Source organism: Oenanthe melanoleuca, chromosome 1 (genome assembly GCF_029582105.1).
Source record: "Oenanthe melanoleuca isolate GR-GAL-2019-014 chromosome 1, OMel1.0, whole genome shotgun sequence".
Classification (NCBI taxonomy): domain Eukaryota; kingdom Metazoa; phylum Chordata; class Aves; order Passeriformes; family Muscicapidae; genus Oenanthe; species Oenanthe melanoleuca.
The window spans coordinates 84,127,925-84,154,332 of record NC_079333.1 but is presented as its reverse complement, the minus strand read 5'-3'; the positions used below and the strand labels follow the sequence as shown (position 1 = coordinate 84,154,332).

The 26,408-nt window shown below is 37.0% G+C and overlaps 1 long non-coding RNA gene across 1 annotated transcript in view; it reads right to left on the bottom strand.

Annotated features, from left to right (window-relative positions):
- Positions 1-24,754, bottom strand: part of LOC130258949 (uncharacterized) — a 138,209-nt gene extending 113,455 nt beyond the window's left edge. The window contains exons 1-2 of the long non-coding RNA XR_008841558.1: positions 24,636-24,754; positions 22,761-22,994 (exon numbers count right to left, since the gene is read on the bottom strand). This is a non-coding gene — a long non-coding RNA (uncharacterized LOC130258949). The remainder of the gene's footprint in view (positions 1-22,760; positions 22,995-24,635) is intronic.
- Positions 24,755-26,408: the final 1,654 nt, after the last annotated feature.

Sequence of the window (26,408 nt, the reverse complement as noted above, 5' to 3'; positions counted from 1 at the left end):
TACTGTTCTGACTTCATACTTCACAGAGCATGTATGGAGGAAAAGAGTACTGTTTGACTAAATTTGTGACTGGCTGGTACCTTCATTCAGGGTTTTTCAGTAGCTGACCTGGGCTATGCTAAATCTCAGCAATCATCCAGGAAAGTGAGGTGGGAACCTGCATTGCTCCAGCAAGACAGATGTGCCTCACTTAGAGCCCCTGGTGGCTTGACCTGGGCTGGATGCCAGGTGCCCACCACTCCAGGTGCTCCATAACTCCCCTCCTCAACTGGGCAGGGAGAGAAAACATAATGAAAGGTTCATGAGTTGAGATAAGGATGGGGAGAGATCACTCACTGGTTACCACTAGGGGCAAAACAGACTTGACTTGGGGAAATTAACTGCATTGATCATCAATTAAAATCAGAGTGGGATAATGAGAAGTAAAACAAATCAGCCATCCACCTGCCCCAGTGTGGATTTCCTCCATGGGATCCAGGTGGATCTCTGCACCCCCATGGACCTCCAAGAACTGCAGGGGCACAGCTGCATCACCATGACCTTCACCATGGGCTGCAGAGAAACCTCTGCCCAGCACCTGGAGCACCTCCTCCCCTTCTTCTTGGCATATGCAAAATTGTGTCTCTCACATATTGTTACTCCCCTCTTCTCTGGCTGCAATTCCTCCTGCATAATAACTGTTTTTCCTTCTTAAATATCTTATCACAGAGCCACTGCTGATAGGCTTGGCCTTGGCAAGTGGCAGGTCCATCTTGGAGACAGCTGGAATTGGCTCTCTCAGACATTGGGGGAAGCTTCTGGAAGCATCTCAGAGGAGCCTCCCCTATAACTCCCTCAAGTACCAGAACATTGCCACATGAGCCACAAAAAGCTCAATGGTCAGAGAGTTCATGAAACTCACATGTCCATTGCAACTTTGAAAACGAACAGGAATTGTGGCAGCCTCTCTTCCTGAAAGATTTGTCATGTTTTTCATAAAAAAACCTCAAACTATTCAAGTTGCAATTATACTGCACTACAATGTATGTTCTTCAATATATTTTCTTCTTGATTGCTGAACTTTGGCACCGGTGCTACTGTGTATGCTTAGTGAAGTCTATTCCATATCAGATTGTTTTTACTGCAGTGAAGATCAGGCCCTTAATTCTGCAAAATATAATTTTGTTTTACCCAACAGGTTTTAGATGAGAAACACCTCAGTAACTTCAGAGACTACAGTTTTTAAGTTAAGCAGTCCAAAATCTGTGCTCGATTGGAAAAGTAAGTTCAGGATTAACATGCTGTTTCTGCAAATCCATAATCAGAGCAGCTTTGTAGCAAATAGAAGATTAGGAAGAAAGCCATATCATGTACAGCATGACCCAAAACAGATGTACCTGTTTTTCAATTTCACCTAAAATATCCTTATTCCTAAAATATCCTCCTTCCTTCCTTCCTTCCTTCCTTCCTTCCTTCCTTCCTTCCTTCCTTCCTTCCTTCCTTCCTTCCTTCCTTCCTTCCTTCCTTTGTCCTTCCTTCCTTCCTTCCTTCCTTCCTTCCTTCCTTCCTTCCTTCCTTCCTTCCTTCCTTCCTTCCTTCCTTCCTTCCTTCCTTCCTTCCTTCCTTCCTTCCTTCCTTCCTTCCTTCCTTCCTTTTCCTCCCTCCCTCCCTAGGAGGAGACTAGAAAGGATTCAGGTCACCAAACACAAGTTTCTTGTGAGGTTCAGAGCTGCTCAAATATCTGGGCTGGGCTATCTCACCCAGGGGATCCATTCCCTCTGGAGACAGGCAAGGATGCCTTGTTCTGTACAAAATGGCACAAGAACACTCAAATCTCCTTCAAAGTGTTTTACCTGGAATTGTTCCAGCATAGCTACTCTGCACTAAGACAACCAACAACACTATATCTTATTCTGGAATAACTTTCATGTGAGCTATCATCCTAAATTGCCTGCCACAGACAGCTTGGTTAACAACCTAATCAATGTTTACCTCAAGATGTTATTAAGAATCATTAACAATAGAAAGGAAAGGCTAATGACCATTTATGCAGGGCCCTCCCTGCATGGAAATGTGTGCAACACTTTTTGGGAACAAAACTTGGGACTTTCTATGTGAAAATTTCATTGGTTTAACTGAAAACAGGATTTAAAATCAGTGTAGTTAAAATAGTGAAGTAGATAGTGCCAGCTCTTTTAAATCAATATAAGGCTTCCTGAGCTTGGTTTAACTTACACTGCATTCAAAGTAAGCCCAAATAAGCTGCCTGCAACCCAACATTAATGTGTTTACAGAGTTTTCACTAAATTAGTGAAACTGATTTTAAATTTATTCAAGTCAAAGCAGTGCTAGAACTGTGCACAAACAAAAGTTTAACTGGAAGATGATTCATTGAATATGGATAATGCAAACGATGGTGGTGGACAGGAGAGAGAAAAAATCAGGATCTGGACATAATGAAAAAACCTGAATGGATATGTCCAGGCATTATTGTGCAATATCCAGATACTTAAATAAAGGGAAGAATATTTAGATTACAGCCAGTTCCCTACATAATATAAGGTCCCAACACATAAATATACAACATTAGATACAAAGGCAGATGGCATAAATATGGCAAAAAAGATGAAAGTTTAAAGGGGATGCATAGGGAAATGGTCTAAACTAGAATAAAGGGCTCATGTCCTTAATGGCAAATAAGCAAGAATGCCACTTGGAATACTGCTGTGGAAACAAATACAAGCAAATACAGCAGAAATGATCTTACCACCCTACAATTTGTTCCTCTTAACTTCTCAAAGGTCTTCACATGCTAACATTGTTGAGGAGAAAAATAGCATAAAGAGTTTTTTCTGATATTGTGTGTGATTGCCTTTTTTAGACAAGAACTGTTTTACTATCTAGAGTCCCTCAAAAAATGAAGATGTTCTCAGCACAAAAAAAACCCCACAAACTGGTAATGAAAGATATAAATGCTCTTTCAACTTGAGAAGGGAATCACTTCATAATTTACACTATCTCTACTTGAAAAGAGAAGAACTTCGCTGCTCATGAGTTATTGGTTTTCCCTTCTTCATTAAGCATTCCTTGTCTGTGTTTCTATCTATTTAGTGCATGTTCTTCACACTGCCTTGTCAATGCCCTTAGATACAAGGGATATATTTGAGACTTTGTGCACAAAAAACTTTTGCTTTAATGCACAGCAAATTAGAGGCAATGCACAAGCCTCTATGTGTGCTGTACCAAAATATCAACCTCTAATGTGGGCTCATCCTACTCAGATAATCCTTTGCCCACATCCCAGCACTGTTTTTAAACATTTGCAAATCAATTAATTTGTTTCTTGGAGGGAGTGCTTTGCTGGATTTACCTGTGACAATGTATGTAAAAGAGGATAAGTTAAAATGAAACCTGGAGTGTTATTGTTGACAGGAAGCTGTCAAGTGATAGAATTGCACACAGCATATACAGAAATGTGTTTGCCCTATAACGTTTTCTGTGTCTCTAAACAAAGACAAAACCAGGTATAACTAGCCTGATACTGTTTAGTTATGTAACAGATTGAGGGTTTGGGTTTTAGTCACTGAAAATGTGATAAACAACATTGTGCATTAATGCAGAAAACAGATTGAGCTTTTTAATGGTACATCAAATAAGACTTTATTAGCATCTATTAGGTTCAACCCAAAGCCCGGGAAATAGCATTAATGAGCATCATATATCAGTCTGTCTGTTATTAGATAACATTATCCCTTAAAACTAGCAAGTCATATAGTACTTTATACTTTTTACCTTTATCTTTAGAATTAGCTGCTCACATCCTCTCCTGTTACACTGGCCTTACTATTAGTAATAGTGAACCAATTTATAAACCCATTAGTGACACTTTTTCCCGAAGATAAAAACAGTCAAAATTATCTGGCAGCAATTAATCTTAATGGCTGTATGCAGTAAACAGCAATGGGCTAATTCCAGCTCTGTCAGCCCCATCAAACAATCCCACATTAGGCAGCTTTTCACTGATCCATTAAGCATATTCAGAACAACAACAAATTCAATGCTGAAGGCATATGCACTAAACATTACAACAGTGATCTTCTGAAGCCATCATTATCTCTTAAATAGTACTTCCCCCATGTATTATCATTATGCTGTACATTAGAAATACTTTGATTAAACTCCCTTAATTCATAACAGCCAGCTGCAGACCATTTATGCAGTTAATCTCAACACAACAGCTATTGAGGAAATATAACAAATGAAGGCTGTAAACTGGAAGTCATTACTATAAAAGATACTGGTTTCCTAGCCCTCTCAGTGCAAAGTGCATGGCAAGATTGTACTTTAGAATGACAGTAATGCAGACAGAAACAACTAATGGCTTTCCACATGTCCTGCAACATGTGCAGCAGGAGTTGCAGCTGTAAAGATGTGTGCAGGAGTGACCTGACAAACTGTCAGCATGAGTGGCAAAAACATCCAGGAGCCCCATGTTCACAGGACCAAAATACCACATGAGACCCAGCATGCGAACTGCAGCCTCTCCATGGCTCTGCTGGCTTCATCTGGAGCACACTGTAATTTGTCTCTCTGAAAGAACAACTCTGATTTCTTCCTCTGTGAAGCTCCAGTTAGAAGCAATGACAGTTTGAAAGACTGCAGACCTTTAGTTTCCTTTCCTACAAGTAATAGCTGTTTTGAGAAATTTTATTAGACTGTTTCCTCTTTAAGGTATAATGGATATGGTGTGGCAAGAAAATTTGCATAAACATTTCCATGGTGATGTAAACAAAATAATATTATCAGGATGGGAAGGAAAACAGGAGCTAATTTATATTTCCACTCTGACCTGAAATTCACATGGGGTATTCTCATTTAATAACACGAAAATGTTAAATAGATAAAAGTTGATGGCATTTTCTTAAGTTTTCATCAAATGTATCCCATAAAAAATATGTATTAGAAATTCACTCAGAGAGTTACATGATTTGTGTCAAGGAAAAACAGGAGCTAAATTTGTGTTACTAATCTAGATTGTACCCTTTCTTAATAAAAAAAAAAAAAAAAAAACCAAGAAATCTGTGGGATTGGATACAAAAAACACTTTCACAAATTCTTAACTTGTCAAGTGTAAAGAAACCATAAAAATATTAGTGAATAAGCTCTATGTGTTTCACAGTTCTTCACTATATATAAATAGTTTATTTGATTTTAAAGATACAAACCACAGACACAGTGTCTACCTTGCAATGAAATGATCAAATAAATAAAACTTCAATTTGGCATGAGCCTAGCTGCCAGTTCTGATCTTAGTTCCAGTTCATTAGTCCCACTCATTTGAAGGTGGAATGCAAAACCTCTGCAGCACCTTCAGGACCTGTGCTGAGGACCAGGCAAAGGCATGCAATCAACTTCCTGACATTTGGATAAAATCAAGGTGAAAAGTCTCACTAAAAGTCCAGCTTCATATATCTGTTACTTTCTAAAGGTCATGCACTGCTGGAATATGTAAGGCTGTAGCTCTTCACCCGTTTATGTGGCAAGGCAGACCTGCACACCATGGTAGATATTGTGTACTGCCCAAGCAGCCAACACACTTAAAGAGTGAATTTTGCAAAGATTAATCCATCCCAGATTTTTAGAGACTATGCTAGTATTCTCCCCTTCAGAGGGAGAAGAATGGGCTTGTGCTTCAGATACAGGTTTCAAACACAGGCACTTCTCTTACCTCCACAGCAGCTTGCCTTATGATCCTGGGTAAGCTTGATTGCCTTTCTTTATAATATTGATAAGGTGACTTTTCCCATGTGGCAGAGCTGTTACCAAGACAAAGTGGTGATGCTTCCAAGTGTTTGATCAGAAAGCTGAACAGAAAAAATAATTGTTACATCATTTTCAATGTGGCATTCTGATTCTTGGCTATCAAGGTTGACTCTCAGAATTATCAAGACTTTTACCTATCAACAAGTCAGTCTATAACACAGATCTACTCTGGATCTTTGCAAAACCAGCACTGGTTCCCAGCAGGTCTGACCAGCTTCTGAGATGAAAATAAGCAGAAGTGGCTGTGGTCCCCAAGAAGGCAAGTGCTGAGCTTGTTGGAGCTATATCTTTACCCACATCCTTCACTGCTATCATCAGAGTAGCCAATCTGTTTTTCAGTAAGCAGCAGTTAATAGATAAGTTCCAGGAAATTGTTTCTCCATGTCAGTCTCATTCATGCTGTTTTGGAAGCTGAGTGCCAATATTTGGATGTAGATGAGGTGAGTTTTATCTTTAACCTATTTAATGTGATCTGGAGATAACCTCAAACAAGCACCTGAAAACCAAAAATGGTGCTTTAACCCAGCAGAAAGTGAAAGCTGAATAATTATAATTTAATTTTTTTTTTAACACTGAAACATTTCTAGGTACAAGAGGTCAGACAACAAGGAACATTAGACTATTAAACACCCTGCTGAAGATCTCAGCAGAGTCTGGGCACTTAAGAGCAAGGCATCCTCTGACTAAGGATTTCTAAGAGTGGAAATTTTAAGTTAGGTGCCTAAACACAGTTGAAATTCCCTATTGAACAGAATTCTCAATGTTTCAGATGTAATTCAAATATTTCTTGTACATAATCTATTAATTTGGGAAGAAGTAACTTTTCCCAAACATAAAGAGATACTGACTCACCATCCTCTCTGGCAGTCAGAAAGATCTGTGACAATTATAATTTATAAAGTATGCCTGAATCATTATATACAATTATCTTTGTCCAGTTTCACATTTTACTTCCTTTTACTGCAGTACTTGTTACTTAAAAGTAGTGGAAAATGCCATAAGCAACACATTTTCAATAATTTTTTTTATTTTTTTCAAGATATAATGGACTTGGATTTGAGCAAATCCAAGCAGGTAAGTGATAATTTCAGAACAAAGGAGATTATTCCACCCTTCTCTCCAGAAAACAGAGAAACACAATCTGTCACATCACAGAGGGCCCAATTCTGAGGAGTACTAAGTAATGGATACTTTGCAGGTTATAATGAGTGCATGTAAAAATACAGAATATTTTCAGTTGCTACTTGCTCACCCTAGTAAAAAAATTTCACTTACTTGCAGTTTTACCAACAGCACTACTTATTTTTTTTTTTCCTGGGGCTTCGTGTGGCTGATTTCAGTAAAATATATGGCTATGTATATATGTTTCAAATGCAGTAACAGGGGAACTACTCTGCTTACTTTCCAAGGACCATTTACTAATCTTGAATTTAGCTAACCAAGCAGTGCAGCGGGGAGTTTATAAAGATTCCCATAATTCTGCCTAGCACACGATCCAAGCACAGAGCTCTTACTGTACCAGTAGAATTTGGGACTAAAGAGGAAATATACTTGCTGAGCTGCTAGTAGGATATGGATTATGTTAATTGAAGATGAATTTTATACATGGATTTTATTTCAAATTGTGGACGTTGTCTCTTTTTATTTTGACAATGTGTGAACAGTCAGATGTGAAACTAGCTGTATAATGTGTCCTAGTTTTTCACAAAGGGAATATAATATTGATGAGAAACACAAAATAGTTTGGTCATGCTATGACATATTTTTCCTATTATTGCTATATTTCAAAGGGGTCAGATGTGATTTCCAAAACCATCATATTATCCTCTTTCCTCTAAGCTAACTTCAGGTCTCCCAACAGTGGTAAGGAATTTTCAAAATATTGTATTGATTTTACTGATAAAATTCCCAACTGACTACCTAATTTGGGGCTGCAATGAAGTGTGCATAAAAGTAGTCTGAACTGTTCATAGAATTATTGTTATTGATGGCACTAATTGATAGCAGAAGAACATGAGTTATGAGTTGAAGGAGTGCATCTCTACTAAGGGACAACAGAGAAATATATTTTTCAGGGTTTATTTTGTTAACTTATTTATTCAAGTTTGGTTTTGCACAAAAAATTCTATTGTAAGAATTAAGTAAGGCTTTGACAGAGAATCTGGAATTGTCCAGTTTTATGATTTTTTTCCCTAGTTCTTCAATCCTTTTATGCATTTAGAAGAATTTCACATAAAGGATGTTTCTTTTTCCTTCAGTGAGACTGGTAATGTGTGCAAGTTTTAACCAGGTCCAAATGTGTGTGGTGACAAAATGTTAGGAAATCAAGTCCAATGAGTGGTCAGACAATGCACAGAAGTAACTCTAGAAATCATAGAAACTATACTGACTTATAGAAGGCTGTGCTAAAGAGTGTAGGGTTTCTGTTGCTGAGGGATCAGAATATAAGAATGAAATGGAGAAGTGGTTTTCAACCCATTTGTACTTTGAGACAATCTAAAAAATTTTTAGTTGAAAACAATACCCTTGCAATATATTTAAACCTGCAGATGATAAAATAGCTTTTTCAGGGAGCACTGAAAGGAAGCCCAAGGATGCCCAAAGAGTCACCAGCTATATTCAAGAAATCACTGAAAATAATAATACCAAATTATCTACCCTGTTCCAGCTTTGTTTCATAGGTTTGACATATTGTCTTGAATCTACCTTATTAATTATCTGGACTTACATTCTATGTTCCTTGCATATCTAGAAATGCCAAAAAAATACAGAAAAGTATTTTTTTAAAAATTTCATTATGTCTCATCTAAGAAAAATTATATTTTATTGAGAAAATAAAATGAAAAAATGATTCCATTCATATATAATCTGTCAGTAATTTATAACCAATTTATCAATGACCATGCAGCTGCATTCACTGTAATTTAAAAAAAAAAAAAGCTCATATAATGCTCACATAGTCTCTGAAAGCATAGCATCTTAATAAAGGAAGAGGAAGCCACCAGAGTAATTAGAAAGGTATATTGTAGTGCATATAATGGCAGAAGGATGTTTGTATTATAGTCCAACACATCATTAAGGATACAATTGTTATTTAATGTGGCACAATCATCTTTCTACTCTTCATGAAATCCACTTAAGTAATTACTTTTCTTAGCTCATTGGTTCTATGAACTGACAGTTTAGCAAAGTGCTATGTCTAAAGAAATACTGAATCTCCATTTTTAAAATACCCTACATTTTTAGCTTGACTGTTTCTGCTTACTTGGACTCCTGCTGCTTACCTGAAATGTCCATTTTCCCACCTGAAAAACTGATGAGGAGAGTGGGAAGGAGGGGGGAAACTGGAAGGGGGATGACAGAGAGGAAAGAAATACCAAATGCTTACAGGGCTGTCTTAAAATATGTAAATAATTAATGAAAAGCCTCACTTCCTTTTTCTCTACAGTGTGCACCTTTCCCCTAGTCTTATCTTCTAAACATATATACATAAACATATATCATATTAATTGCTTGTGCAATGTTTAATCATTTTTATTTCAGTTAGCAGCAGAACAGTAGCTCAGTAGTGCAGAACCTTGAGCTGCCACTAAGTTGTTTTTAGGAGGAATAGTTTTACAAAGCACAGTTTTCAAGATTTAGGAGACTACCGTCTTATGAAAGTTAGTGATGAACATTAAATAACATTACTTTTACCTTATAATCTTTCTGCATTTATTAATCACATAATAGAGGGGACAAAACATCATTTATATACTCAAAGTTCATTCGGCTTTTTTTTTTCCTGTCATGCATATTTTAATATAAAGTTCAAGCCCATTCTGCAGAGCAAGCCCAACATTTAGCAGACACAGCACTGAAGTGCAACATTTGAATTGCCCAACAGAATGCTTTCCCTTCTTTTTTCATTTTAAACTTTAAGCTCTGTTTCAAAGGAGGTTGCTGTCTTCGTGTTTGCTAGCATTACAAGAAGGTAAGTCTGAAATACCTTTATCTTATTTGGTAGATCTATGTTTGATGCTCTTTGTTTGAATAGAAGTGTCAGCTGTATTTTACCTTGTTACATAAAAAAGTTTCAGAATTTAATTAAGGGTCAAGTACCCGCTGTAGATAAATGCAACAGCTAGAGCATATTTCTGATCTCTCTGAAGACTGCAATCATGAAAATTATTATCATTGAGTAAAACTGGTCTCAATGATGGTGACTGGGAGATGGAATCTGTGTTAGTCAGCCATAATTTACATAATAATGGGTTCTGAGTTTTCATCAGCACCTTTTGTTTTTACAGTGCTTACTGCTACAGTAAATTGTCAAAATGTCATTCCTATCCAATCAGCCAGAAAATATCAACAGTAAACAAGGCATGAGAAGAAATTCTCTGATTTAAAGTATGGTGGAGAAAATAGTAAAACAGGACACTGGGATAGTTGCAGCAGTCTTATTCTGTTATTTTCAACAACGTTGCGGAACAACTTATGAAAAATTACTTTTTAATGAAGCAATGCCACAGAGGGGAGTGATGTCATTAAAAGAATCTCAGCAAACAGTTAGAAAACTGGTTTGTTTATATTTATGCTTGCCATTACCTGTTTGTTTCCTCTTCCATGGGGCAATATATTTCACTCCTCCAGTCAAAATAGGATCAGCTGGAAAATTACTGCAGTCTGGGTAGCCTCAGATATACAAGTGCCCAAAAGCAACTTAATCAAGGAAAACACCGAGTCCTAATGAAAATGCTAGCCCAAATAATTCTATCTTCTCTCTCTCTAACAAACATATAAAGTGTGATAAGATTTAAGCTGAAATGAATTCAGTGTAACTTTCTGCCACCTTCTAAAATTCACAGAAGTGCAAGGAGAGGAGGAGCATGAATAAATCACAGTGTAGGCTTTATGGCCATCATACTTACATACTGTATTCGAATTAAAAGATTCACATTGTGTTTGAAATAAAAATGAATAAAGTGGCATCCTGCCAGAGAGAACCAGAAGCCACCCTTGTGTGGAACTGAAATAACTTGGCTCAAGTAGTACTTAATTCATTTTCAGAAAATGACAAGTTGTGTAAATGTGTCTTTAAAACAGAGAGGCAAAAACTTTAAAAAAATTTCTTTGCATTGTGGTTCATAAGGTTGACACAGTCATTGCCTGTGCATAAACAGAACAAAACATGATAAATGTTCCTCAAGGAGGGCTTCCAGCACTGTGTTCTTAAAAATCTTCAAAAGATGGGATCACATAGTTGAGTCACCACAGAAAAGACTCACAGTACCTTCTTTTGGAAATGAATAAGAGTTTTAAAATCTATTGAAATGAAGTGTTGACATAAGGAAATATTTTGTAGAGCTTTCAGGTTTCTTTACCATTCACTTTATTTTACTTGGCTACTTTTAATTTTTTTTTTTCCACTTCTTCTCTTTGAAAATCCTGCATTGTCCAAGCCCTTTCGATTAAGCAGCTTTCCTGAATAAAAGCACTGTGATGAGGTGGCGGTGCATCAATAAACAGGGTGCCTCTCAAAGCAGGACAGAATGCTGAGAAATAGGGCTGATCAGCAGTAATTACTCTGACACTTCATGCAGTACAGGGAATTAACTCCTAGGACTTTGGGCCAAATGGAGAAGTAGTAGTTGATGTCCCACATTGTGAATGCCTCAGTGCCTGAACCCATTATGAGTTTAAACGGAGCTGGGAATTCACGATATACAGGGCTTTTTTCTTTCCTTCCCCCCACCCCCAGCTAGGAATGTGAAGCAGAGTGCAGAAAAATAGAAATAATTCAGGGTGCTGAGCAGGCTGCATTTCTGTTTTGTTTTTTTTTTTTTTTTTTTGCTAGGGCCTTTGCATTCATTTTTCATTAAGTCAGAAATAATTCAATAAAGAGATGCCCATAACAAGCATATTTATGGGAATGCACCGATCATGTTGAGGAAGACACCCCATATGCCAAGCTAAGGAAGTGGAATTGCTCTAAGGCAGACCTGCAGAAACTAAGGTATACAAAAACACATAGCAGGAGGGGAAATACAGCTAAAAAGGCAACTAGTTAGCAGCTGCCACTATGACCTTTAACTGCATCCATGGTAACTGGGCTAAAGATGGAGTTCCATTTTATTATTCTCACACCCACAATGTTAAGCCTATGAATCCCATTGCAATTTAATGGCTGAAATCAGAAGGCAGATCTGTGTTCATTGGACCAGTGCCGACATCCTCTTAGCTAATGAGTGCAATAAACATTTTCATGCCAGGAAACCAATGCAAGTGGAAATATTATGCCATGCAGAAATCTATCCCCCAAACACAAAGAAATGGTCAGTAAAGTCAGTCCTTTATGTTCATTTGCATACACTGTAATTTTTCAGGGTTTAGACCACTCATCTTTAAGCAGGAAGATATTTAACTCATATATTCTTTAATAGTGTGCCATGCAACAGCATTCAATTTATATTAAGAATCGTGGGAAGAATTACATATTCCAGAGCTAATGACTATAGCTGCCTCCAATTATTTTCCTAAAGGAATGTTATGTTTTTGAAAACTATTTTTGCTTTCATGCACCTAAAATATATTTCATCCATTTGCAGGCTGTGCTCAGTACCACCAGCTGAGCAAAAAACAGTAAACCAGTGAACTCTTTCAACAAGAAAGAAGGCTTTGTTCTAACTTTTGTTGCTGATGTAATGTGACTCATAGAGTTTTTCTTAAGCATCAGTGACAACAATGTCATATCTTTGCCATGTGAGCTGAAAGCAAGACATATATCATCCTTATTTGGGCTGAAGAACCAGAGCAAAAGCCACAGCGGTTAAAAGGATCTGTGCTGGATGTGGCTTTGAAATCTCAAGCACTTACACCTCTCAAATTCTGTGCTAACCTGTAAAATCAAAAAGGAGAGGGATGGAGTGGAGCTAAGAGTTGATTTGTAAACCTTTACCTGGAAAAAACCAGAAGCAATGAGGAGTAGCTATAATTACTTTAAAATCATAAATATAGCACTTTAGACACATTGAGCCATTGAGTCATTTGTCTGTCTTACCTCCCAGCCTCCCCTAAAGAAGGAACATCATTCTAATAACAAAACAGACCAGGGTGAAGAAGAAAACTCTCAATGCATAAATATGCAGCTGGGAAATGAAGGTCACCAAAATCTCCTTGAACTCTTGGGTAAACCCACCATATTTGCTTCAAAGTGGTGCAGTCAAAGACATAAAACTGCATTAGTACACTCATAAAGAGCATTATGTGAAATATCCCTGCCTCTCACAGTCAACTTCCTCCTCTATCTTAAAATACCCAGAATTTTATTTTTGTCAAAATGTTAGCCTGGCATAAGGAGAGAGGGCTTAATGACTTCCCTTGACAAGAACTGCATGTTTTTTTTTCTTATGGAATACTGCCAAATATCCTTTGTAATAAAAAGCTTGAACTATTTTGCTAACAGAAGCCGCTTGTTCTGGTAACTGTAAAGGTCAGACAGAAAATAATTTTGGTGTTTCTTATCTTTTAAAATAATGTCACTTTTTATCATTACGGTAACATTTTTGGACAACAAAGAAAAGAGAAAAGAGTAGATGTGATACCCCAGACCTGGTGTACACTATTTCTTAAAAGACATTAGTTTAAAAAAGGTGTTAGCCAATTATACCAAAGACTGGAAATGTCACAAAAGCCAATGAAATCTCCCTGGTAACATTCAGAAATAATATGCTTTGGATCATACAGTATATTAAATGACAACTGTCGATTTAAAAAAGAAGTCCTCCAAAATCTTTGATGTAAGGCAATTTAGAAGTTGAAACACACTGTTCTTACCATTTAATATCTTTGATATAAAAAGCTTTTGACATGTTAACTAATGTGAAGAAATAAGTGCTCCTCTCATTTCCCTAACGCAGTACTGGACTGCCCTGAGTAGCTTTTTGTGATAAATGCCATAAGAAGCAAGGCGGTATGCAATCATTTTAGTTAGTTAAGTATATGCACTTACATTACATTACATAACAATAGAGACAGGTGAGATTTTTCTATCCTAAATATCGTTCTTTGGTACTGGCAGTATTTATTTCAGTTAAAATGGTCATTTGAATAGGCACTGATTGTCAATATTATTTAGTCCACTCTTCTGTCTGGGGCTGTAGTACACCGTGATTCAGAGGAAGCTGTAAGAGTCTGAATGTGCAGCCATTCCAGGATAAAAGGTCTTTGAATTGCATGTTTGTTGCCTTTTTATTGGTGTTTATTTTCCCCACAAAATAGAAAGCATCCCTAGATCAGGCACCTGGATTGGATGGCTCCCAGGTAGCTGAGGGAATCTCCCTGAGGCTGTGCTGGGTGGCAATGCTGGGCAGGTCACTTCAGCCAGGCTCTGAGAGTCCTCGACCCTGCAGGATGCTTCCCCCCACCCCAGGAGCTCCTCTCAGCTGTAAATGCACTGGCTCAAATCTGTGTGCCTTTGACAGGGTCCCAACTGGAAGTCTCCCTTTTTAAGGATAATCTGAAGTTGAATCTTATCGGGTGTAAACTCTTCTCCAGCCACTGAAGAAATGGAACTCAGTAATGACATTCAGATAAGCCTGACTCTGGATAAAAGGAGGTGTTGGAGAGTCCAAGCCATAGGTGATAAAATAACACAAAAAGTGATTCAGCAAGGACGTTTAAGGTATGCATTTTGAGTTGTCTAAATTAACACCCTGTAAAAGGGAAGATTAGGTAGCTAAATAAATAGGAAGCTTCTAGGTATGTTGGCTGACTTTAATGAATTGTGAGTGTGTGCTAATTGTTAGGCACAGCATGGATGTGGTTTTGTGGTCCGGAAAATATCATGTTGAAGGTCTACCCTGCTTAATGATTGGCAGACTATGTTTGAAAGTGATTCAAAGGTAAATCTGCACCCCCAAAAAAAGGAAAAGTCATAAACAGTGTAGATCTCACCAACTGGCATCATTGGACTCTGGGGAAAAGATTAGTTCCTGAACTTCTTCTAATTACTATTATAGACACAGACCAGGAACACTGCTGAATATTGCCTCAGACCACCTCCAGATATTTCTCAATTATTTTGCTGAAGAGCAAACTACAAGTTAACCATACCACAACTGGGAAGCTTCATAAACAAGATCAGTAAGTCTTTATACTTATGCTGTATTCACCGGAAAAAAAATGAAATAGCAGATGAAAGGATAGTAGCACAGTTGTGAAGAAGGTGATAAACATGATCTTCTGGGAAATCTTTCTGACCCCAAAAGCAAGAGCAAGAGACAGAGAGCACTCTTGTTGGAACTTTGGCTGCACAACACACTTGATAATGAAGGACCACGGGGACATTGGGACCGCATTCTGCCAGGCCAGTGAGCTGCACTCACAGAGGGGGCTCCAGCTCATGGGCAGGGCAGGTACCATCTTTGGTTGGAGCAGATGGAAGATACAAAATGACATTAGTAACTGAAGATGTTTTGTTGACAAATGTAATATGGACTTAAGCCGTGTGTACCCCATTAAAACTCATAAAGCGTGGAAAATTAATGTAAGTGGCTGAAGGAACCAAGCAAAAATGTACAAAAAGCACAGGTGTAAACAAGATGGCATTTTAAATTCTTGCCAAAGAAAATAATCTACATATATTGCAGAACTTCTAGAAAGTTGAAGAGGAAACTTTGCTCAGTATGATATTGAAAGTACAGACTTAATAAACACTTCTCGCTTGAATCTGATAAAGTAAAATTATATGTTTAAGTATGTTTTATGGGCAATTGATATTTTGTTCTTTGGTAAGGGTTATATTTAATTTCAGGTAAATATGAAGAGATGTATTTTTTCTTTATATTTTCAGCACAAAAACCCCCAAACATTTTAAACAGCATTTGGATTTGCTTTTAATAGCCAAATATGTATCTAGGTACCTAGAAAATGTAGTGAAACTTCAGAATTTATTCAGTAAAAATCAGTTTATCTCAGTGCTTATACCATTTTCTATGAGACAAGAGAACACAAACCTTATTTCCATTCAAGAAGAGGGAGATTTGAGCTTTCCTTCCCCAGCTCATGGGTGATATATGTGTGTTGAAGATATATACATGTGTATATATATATATATATATATATATATATATATGGTGTGTGTGTGTGTGTGTGTGTGTGTGTGTGTGTGTATATATGTGTGTGTATGTGTATATATATATATATATATGTAAAAGTCTTTATGGTTTGGGCATGACATATAGATTCCACCATACCTGGTTGGCTTACAGGTAATTCCAAATTCTGCAATACTTTTACATGCATTTACTGATGTCTTTAGGTGACTTAACCATTCAAGATGAAAAAAAAAGCTCAGGCCTACTGGTATCCTATCAAGATAATGAAGAGGATTTCCCATTTGTAATCAAAAAGGGTGTTGAACAACAAAAATAAGTAATTAACATTTTGAAATCCACTGGATAACCAGCACTTAAGAATTCCTATGAGCAGCTGGAGAAATGTTCAGCAATTTGATAATTCTGTGATTCTGAATCCTAACATGTAATAAATACTATAGAACATAACAAGACAATATTACCTGTCAGACCCTTTTCCCTGCTGCTACTCATGCAAAACATGGCAAAGCTAACATGGGATGTTTCTCCTCTGATTTCACAAGAACTAGTACCAGAGCAATAATTGTAAGTGTTTTTTTAATAGTCCAGAAATCACAACAACTACTCCTGTCAGAAATTAAGGATAAGTCAGTGGTAAGAAAAAAAGAGAACAATGTGGAGGTAAAAAAGAATCATTAGTAAACTAAGTTATTAGGAATAGGATACTTTAATACAATCCAATCCTTACTTACATTTCTAGAAGTGAGGATGAAAATCACAGATCAGAATGACTGAAATGATTGGCTTAAACTACAGAGGATCCATTCTAGATAAGCAACCAAAAAATGTCTCAGAAGATGGTGATGTAGAAAAACCCCAACATGATTGCTGAATGGCCACTGAGAAGTAGGAGAGTTGATCTTTCTGTTATAACTTGGGGAGGACAGTTCTGGAACATTGCATCAGCTCTGCAGCCCTCATTTTCAGAAGGACTCAATGAAGCTACTGGAAAGGGTAGACAGGAAACACAGAAATGTTTCAAAAATGGGAAAAATGCCTTCTGGTGAGAGATTTGGATCTTTCTCCTTATGAAACAGAAGATTGAGAGGTGACTTGCTTATGGCATATATACCTTCTCAGGCAGAAAATAATGGATATGAAAGGACTCAGTAATCTAGTGGAAGAAGGCATAATAAGAACCAAAGGCTGGAGCCTGAAGCCAGATGAATTCAAATTGGAAATAAGGCACACACTTTTAATGCTGATAGCTATTAGCTATCAGAACACATTATAGAGGGAAGTGGTGGATTTTCCATCTCCTGAGATCTTCAAATCAAGATTAGATAACTCTCAGGAAGATATACTCTGCAGAGAAACTATTTGGCTCAAGGTAGGGATAACTGTGTGAAAGATAAGTGCCTGTGATCAAGAAGAAAGTAGATTAGATGATCCAAGAGTTCCTCTTTGCTTCTTGCACGATGAAAATTTGAAAACCCGCAGTATGTAGCTGGGAGTTAATCTGAGTCTTCCACCCCAGATTTAGTCCAATCAGATTACTGGTGCATTGAAGTGAAATTCATACCCCATCTCTCACTCTTTTATATTCCTTTGCAGGGTTTACCCAGAGGGAAGTCAGATTTATTGCTGTTTGCTCTCCTTCAGTATGCTGCTAAGGCAATGCTGCTCCATGTTAGCGAAATTAATGGAAAAGATCTGTAACCACTGTTTAGATATTCATTCATGCTTCATTTCCAGAGGAGCTCAAAAGAGATTTCAATGTCTCTGGCATGTACTGTTAGGATCATGGCATGGCAAAATGCAGAAAAGTTGTGCTGACTGCAACACCTATTAACTTTATTAATTGTATGACTGTGTTTGCAGTCTTCATTCCCAAGCCACTGCAATTACTTGCTTACAAGGGAAAATCCTTGCTTCCTATGTGAGCAAAGGCATCAAAGAGAACAAAGTTTTGTAAAAAAAGTTTTGTGGCATCCACAGATAGGTACAAAGAAGTTGGAAATTCATTACTATGTTAAAAGGTGCTGTGTGGTCCAGGTAGGGAAACAAAACAGGAAATATCCTGGCCTCCTGTATCAGACCACTGGTGTAAATTGGTTGCAGGGCTTTTATTTCAAAAGACCACAGAGTAGTGGTGACACTAACAAGAAAAGTAGGCAGTCATTACTGCAGAATATCACAGTTTTGGTAATGTGGCAAGCATTTATTTATCTCAGATTTTGGCTTGAAATTTCTAGCTTCAAGTCTGATTTTGCAATGGTGAGGGGAATAGAAAAAGGATGTGCAAAGCAATATAGGTAGGAAAAAATGAAGATAAAAAGATTGGTTTAACAGGGAAAAAGAGGAGAAGAAAAATCAGCATATATTTGGAAGCAAATAAAATGAACAGGTGAAATTATGGTGTGAAAGGACAAGTTTATGAATAACAGTTCCATGGACTCTTAATGCAGAAGTAATTTTATTTGAACTTGAGCTGTCAGTGTCTGAGATTGTCACCATAGATTCCCTCTAATACCAATGGAGAGAAAGAGATGCTTTTAAAACATGATTCAGCTGACCTATTTTAGCCATCTACTTCAGGATGAGATGAATCATACCTTAAAAGTGCCTGTTTCTCTCTATTGATTATTAAAAGAGGCCAGGGTGACAACTTCAGATGCAGATGTCTCAGTTATAGACTTTTGTACTTTGTGATGAAACCCACTATTAGAGTCTATAGATTTTGACATATCTTCACTTTTTTCCATAATTTCTTATTAAAAAAACAGCTCTCATGGAAAAGTAGAGGAGATACACATTTGTATCGGGTGCAATTTACTGTAGAATGGCTGGAAAATTGACACTATGTGTGTGAAATGTTGACATTTTGATGAAAATGTCAACCCCCAAAATATTTCACTTAAGAAAGAAAATATTTCTCTGTGGAAATACTGACATGTGGCCTCATGTCAATGACAGGTCAGTACTTCAGGCTTCCAACCTTCCTTATAGGACACTGTTTCTGCCTGGTCTACACATTCCAGGATTCATCCTGATTCCTTCCATGGGTGATCCTGATCATGCTGCTTGGGATCATCATTCTAGTGACACCTCACAAGAGATGAACCCAGCTAAGCTGCCAGAGCCAGGCAGGAAGCATGAAGCAGTGAATTTGCAAGTTCTGCAAGATGGCAAACTTTTAGCTGAAATATGTAGAGTTTGATACAATGATAGATTTTAAACAAGCACATAGCATTTTTTAAAAGAAATAAATTAGTTAAGATTCAACAACTTGACTTCTCAATATCCAGACTGATTATGCAGTCTTTAAAGAAAGCTGAAATATGGTTGCACACTTATTCCTTATTTTGTTACCATATTTCAAAGCTCTTTATAATATTTTAAGTCCCCTTTGATAAATTTAAGATAATGTTTTATATTTCTGTGTTCCCTTTCCCTTTCCCTTTCCCTTTCCCTTTCCCTTTCCCTTTCCCTTTCCCTTTCCCTTTCCCTTTCCCTTTCCCTTTCCCTTTCCCTTCTTTCCCTTTCCTCACTCTTTTCCCTTTTATTATCCTTTCCCCTTCCCATTTTTTTTTTCCCTGCTTCTTCTCTCAGCCTTTTGTTTTCTCCTTTTCTCTCTTGTCAAGGAACAGTGGATGGTGCTAATAAACTTACTATAAATTTTGCCAATGTGCAGTTATTAAAGATTTACTTTCCAGTATGGAGATGAGCACAGAAAACCACAAACAAATTACATCTGTTCTACAGGTTATCAAATCAAACTTAAGTGCAAAGATATGCATAAGTTAAGTTCAGAAATATCTTTGAAGATAAATCTTATGCATAACATTTCTAGAGATAACATCACGTTCAACTTACAGAGGCTGCATTACTCATGTGCATAAAATAGTAACCTTCATGAATGGTTTAAACAAGTTTTGCTCTTCAAGAAGCCTGGGATTATGACTCTTGATTCCAGCTGGGGGAAATTGAAAGGTAGAAAACTTAATTTCAGTGTTTTCTTTAAAAGAAAATCTCAATTTAAAAAGAAGAGCAAAGGCTGAACAACCTCTGAGGTTGCGAGTTTCCTTCAGAGAGCTCTGCTGATATTACATCATTTCTCAATAAAACTAAGGTGGACGGAGAAATAGGCTACTCTTAGTTTTATTTGGAATTTAAATTCAAATGCCTATAACAGTCTATTATATGATGCAAATAAAATATAGACTTTAATGATACACGTTGCACTCAACCAAAAGCTCTAATGACATAGTCAAGAACTCAAAAAATTTGCCTTTTAAATATGCATAATGTTTTGCATTTGATTATGTATTCACAAATTATTTATTTTTACAGATGTCACCTTGCATTTTCCCAAACCTTGATGCCCTCTAAATTCCAACCTGCCACAGCCTTCTCAGTTCAATGTCTTCCTCATAAGTAGTCCTTTAACCCAGCCCCATTTTCACTCACTGCAGTGAAATCCTTCATCAATTTAGCATCAGATTTGCTGTTCACAGTAAAAGTCTCATCTCAGAATTTTCTGTTGGGCTTAGACATCCTTAAGCTGTCTTGATCTCTGTTCTACCCATGAAGATCCCCAGTTGGCTTTTGTTTTTACACCTTTTCTGTGCTGGTTTTACTGACTATGCCCATTGCCTGACTCCCTACCTCACAGGGTAAGGGCTTCCTATTTCCTAAATGCCCACCCCAGTTCACTGCTCAGTGGTGTGTTGAGGGAATGATTATTCTCCTACTCATGGCCACATCTAGATACTGTGTTTGGTTTTGGGAGCCCAAAGCAAGAAACACATAAACCAGTGTAATCCAGGGGCTAACAGCACATTTCCTATAAGGAATGAACATCTGTGGCACTGGGTTTTGTTCAGCCTGGAGAGGTGGCTGTAGGGGTACCTCAGATCCAGCTTTCAACATTTTTGAGCAGGTTACTCAGATAGCAGAGATAATTCTATCACTGAGGTGCATGGGTAGAGAGCAAGAGATAATGGACTTAGCTGGAATGGGAGGTGTTCTGACTGGATGTGAGAAGAAAGGTTTTTAACTGAAGAAAATAAAGTACTAGAGTACTGCCCAGAGAAATCAGGGAATCCACCCTTAGATGTTTTCAACACCTGACAGAACAAAGTTCAGAGCAACCTGGCTTCTGAATTTGATGTTGAACTTGTTCTTAGTCTAAGGTTGAACCAGAGACCTCCTGAAGACCCTTTAAACCTACACAAGTCTGTAATACTCTGAAACCTCTGTCAAAAATATTTTCCCAAAAGTTCTTCTTGTTCAAGTTAGAATGAGTTTGGATTTATATCAATCCTATGAATCCTTTTAAGACTTCAAGCCTTTGCACTCATGCACAGAATACTTGGAACTCTTCCAAGGAAAGACTGCCTGAATTTTTTCAATGTATACAAAACAAGATTATCTCCCTGGACTCTTTGTCAGATACTACTTAGTCTAGAATATCTGAAAAAAGAAAAATTAAGTTTGAGGAAAGGTGAATGCAAAAAAGAAGTCTGACTCTCATACTCTTTCTGGTCTACCAATAGCGCCACCAAAGTTGCTGCTAATCCATCATGACTACAGTGAAAGCTCAGCTGCCTATAACACCAACTAAACATCACATATTAAAGCTGGGCAATTTGCCAGATACTAGTTCTTTTTTAGTAGGAATACAGCAGTTTGGAAAATAAAGAGGCAAACCAGAATATAGTCTATTTTATCATCTGTTCTTAATGCACTATATTGTTTTTAAGTTTGAGTTGTATGAATTAATAATTCAGTGTATTGGCCAGTTGTAAAAATTTTGCCTGGTATCAGCTGTAATCTTACAACAGTATTTCTCTCCTCCCTCCATGCCCCTCATTGCTCCTCTCATCCCCAAAATTTATTGCTGACCTGCCATGAGGTTTTCCTCAGAGATTTCTGTAGTATTTCCACATATGTATGACTTAGCTAAGAGATGATTGCTGACATCTAGCAAAGTTAATGAAAAATGAAACCAATGCTACATCTACAAGTACAGGCCAACCACCAATACAGAAAGGAAATAAGGTGCATTTTGTCATATTTTATGATGAAGAAAGTGAAAGATAGAGCCATGTCTATTGCTCTTCAGCTTGGAAGCTAGAGGTTACTTGTAGAAAAATGTCTAATAAAAAAATATTGGGCTGCAGGGAAAATTAAACCATAACAGGATGGGAAGTATCTCAATGGTGGAATACACAGAGAAAAAAAAAGCTGAAATATAATAGTTTAAAGGAGTATTTTCCTTAATGAAATCCATCAGTATAGATACTTGTCTGCTTGTGCTTGAATGGTTATCAGAATGTTGATTAAACTCATAAATGATAAGTGAACTTTATGTATGGAAGATCCTTCGGGAATTAAGGAACTATGTGCACTCTAAGCCTGACAGCTGGTGTCAACATTTTCATTCCATATTTTCTAAAGAAGCTAAGAAAAAGACAACCATTTTGTAAGATGTTCAGAATGGGCAGACTTACAGTAGAAGAACTCAGATAGATCTGCAGATTTATGTGCACCAATTTTCAGGTCTGGAATATGAAATGGACTTTCTTGTATTAGAAGGGGTAAGCTGAAATTGCTGTAAAGTTTTGAAAAGAGGAATGAAATTTGGTAAAACTATCTTCAGAGTATCTGCATAATTTTTGCAAACTTCAGGATGCCACACTGCCTCTGCTGTAAGTATTCACTTGAAAGGCACAAAGACTTAATCAGAAAACTATGCTTCTGGACATTTTAGTCCATTTATTTTACATATGTGGTGGCCTCTCCTGTATTTTTTTGCTTGACATATGACCCAGTAGCATTCTCTTATCCACACCAATATCTTGTACATTTCTGACTCACCTCACTTGAGCTTGCAGGGTTGCTTCAGGGTAGCAGCTTCCACAGCCCTTGCTCACTGGATATTTCCAGGTGGATATTGACATCAGTTCTTGCAGTCCAGGAGTTTGGGGGCAGATGTAAGTGATGGCAGGCTCTGCCCTGAGCGAATTCTGTTCATGTAACCATCCCCACCACTGCAGCCAGACCACCGTTTCCTGAGGCCTGGATAAAAATATTTCCTCTACCACAACCACCCTAGGGGAATAAAAAAAGCCAACAAAACAAAACTGAACTTTCCATACAGACCTTTTATTTTAAACAGCCAATGTTAAATTTCTGCCAAACTTCGAAGGTGTTTTTGATTATGTAGCTTTCAACTACCATGGAATTAATATAGAAAAACTTGTGTTCTTCAGGGAGCCCTGTCATACATCTGCAAAATAAGGTTCTTTTTATGTACCTACACATTAACATTGACATCCACTCCCTCATTTAATTAACAACATTTGAATGTCGTTTCCTTTCATGTAGTAATTGTATTTTTTATTCCTAAAATGATCTCTTGTTTTGTAGAGAGATACAATTGGAAAATGTCAAGATCCGTACAGAAAAAAACTCCAGTAACAATAAGGGGCTCCTTTTTACCTTGTGGCTTTTGAAATCTAAATCTGGCCTTTCCTAGCAAGTTTTGAAAAAAAATAATCTGATGTGGGAAATAAGCCGCTAGATTTTGACTTGAGGGGAGAACTTTTTAAATTATTTCTTTCTTTCTTTCAGTGAGTTCAAAGCTAACATGCTGGGCCTGGGAGCTCTCATCTCTTTAGGACCCTGATAGTGACTATAAATAGTTGTGGTTGTTAATGTAGGTACACACTCTGGAGAATCTAGAGTGTGTATTACATGTCCACCAAAGAGTTCAATTCCAAAGAGCGAGAAGCTAAAGCTGCATTAGTAATGCTTCACTTTCACAGCCAGATAAAAGATATATGGTGGAGGAAGGCAATCCAGTGCTCACTACCTACTTGAATTTCTTTAATAATGCCAATGACCTCATGAATATTAAAATTAGTCCTGGGTTATGTGTCCTTATGTAAGCTATTCCTCTTGTATCCGGTAAATGGTGTCCATGCAGTTATTAAAAAGAAGAAAAGAGAGGAAAGTGAGGTTAGATCACAGGGGAAAGGTCAACCTCTTGGGAGGGGTCTCAGCCCTCTTTGTTTGGTACTTCATCTAAAGAACGAGGAGATGTTGTGTAAATAGTTTGGGTTTTTTAAAATCAGAATTTAAGTGTGTGAAAGGCAATCCTTTTGTTTATGAAACATGTCTGCACAGTAAGATAATATTGTAGTGATTTCTGTGGTTTTCTACATTACTGAAAAATTACTTCAAATAAATACTTTAACAGAGAGGTGATGACTATTGCCTTACAAGAAGCCTAGTCCTTTATAACATTTTTTCTGGTGATTAAACTATTTATATAGTTATCATAGTAAGTGAACTGATGTACTTTGCCACTGGAAGAAAAATAAATTTTTGCATAGATTTGGGATAAGATATTTGGACATTTCTGCAAAAAACCCTAGTAAAAAGAAATAATTTCTTCTGAACAATTTTTCTTTAATTGGTGAAATTATTTAATTAATAAGAATATTTTTGTGTGAGATTTCCTAGAAGGAGAATTTATGAGTTATAAGGTAACTTTTAAGAACATTCTTTCGAGGAAATTTGTAAAAGTAGCAGGGAGAAAAGATTTGTAACAGAGATTTTGGACCAGTTTTATGCATCCAAATGAAGAAATACAAGTTCTCAATGGTTGTATGAGCAATATCAAAATGCATGTTATGCTGGAGGTTCATTTCCATTTCAAATTCTGGCACTTCTTCTAGCATATATTACCTTTCTCTCTCTCACCAGTCCCCAAATTCATTTGCCTTGAAAAGAAGATATTTTGCACTGTTTCCTGAAGAAAAGCAGTTTTGATCAATTAGGTCAGAAGCAGCTTCTGTATTTTTGAAACAAAATCTGGGAAAAAAAAAATTAAAAGCGTCTTACAGGTACTAGTTTATCCCTTTAATACCTCCATTAATATTAAATAAATTCTGCAAATACAGTGTCTTGGTTATGGAAAATATATTAATTGGGTGTGGGTCAGGAATAAAATCCAGGAACTCACTTTTAATATTTCTTAAATCAAAAGCTTCTTGTTCTGAACAGCTAACCCATTTAGATTTTCCTTCCGCCTCTCCCTCCCAAAAGCGAGCTCCTTCAGCTGACTGCTGCACTCCAGTGCTTCTGCATAGGTTACAAGCAGTGAAATGCATTACATTTATACCTGTTCTGGTGTCAATGTTACTTCCACAAATGGCTGAAAAAATACACAATTTTTCTTAATGCTCAGAGCCAAATTTACTACCAAATGTCTCTGTAATCTGCAATGATGTGATGAAGTGTTTTTGGGCGTCTGACCCAAACTACCCTTCAAAAGCAACAGAAAATCCTAACACATGGGGTCTTTTTCTGATCCAATATGTTTCCATCTAGATTACAAAAATCTATTTGAAAATAATAATAAAAATGCAAGCAAAATCAGTTAATTTTATTGAGATTTTTATTATACATAATAACTTCAGTTAGTGGTGTATGTTTCAGTCGTAGCTGGGCAATAACAATCTATTCACTGATAAAGTAGGAAGCATGAAACATTAGAAGACAAATCTCCTAAAAGCCCAAAACTTCAAATAAGTTTTCTTAAATGTGCTGCAATGAATAGACCCACTAAAATCAATGAAACTACTCATGTGCATAAATTTCAGATTATGCAAAAGTCTGTGAAGACAGGAGATTTAGCTCTTAATTATTTTAGGTCACTGAAGGAAATGGAGGCCACAGTGTCTCCTGGAACAGGTGACAAATCTGCTTAGAAAGGTAGTATGGAAGTGGCATAAGGAAAAGGTGTATAAAGCAGTCTTGTCCAGGAATGCATAAGCACACTGATGGTGCCATAGACTATTCAGCTGGGAAATGGCAGATCTAGGTAATTATATTGCAAAATCTTTAGAGGAGACATCCCATACAAATTTTAGGAGATACAGATTAGGGACTTAAGGTAGCTGCTGGATGTATAATTCACTCCAAATAATTTGTTAGGCAAACCTCAGTTCCTTTTTCTATTTGTGAATTGTATGAGAGCAGTTTATGACTTAGATTTATTATTCAGAATTATTCCCTGAATGAAGGTGTAACATTTATGAGAACTTCATTGCTAGTGCTTGATATTCAAGATTTGGCATTCTATGTTGTTGTTAATTTGAGCAGAACACATCTCGTATTTCTCTTAGTGCAAGTAAATCAAAGTCAGACTTTCTATTCTAAATCATCATATTTCAGAATTCAAGAATCACTATTCCCACTTTGCAAAAATCACAAGATGTCTCACAAACATTCTGGCTAAAGGCACATTTGTTCAAAATTAAAACATTATTTTTATGGAATTATTCTGTCCTGTTATGTCCTTATTTGTGGCCTATAATGTCTCTGCTTCTCAGCTACAACAAGAAGGTCTGTCATTAAAAAAAACTAAACTAATGGGGATAATTTTGTCCAGCTGTATAATCCCCCAGTTGGGATATTCTGGAATGTCCATGCCTTATTCATCAGTCCTAATATGTT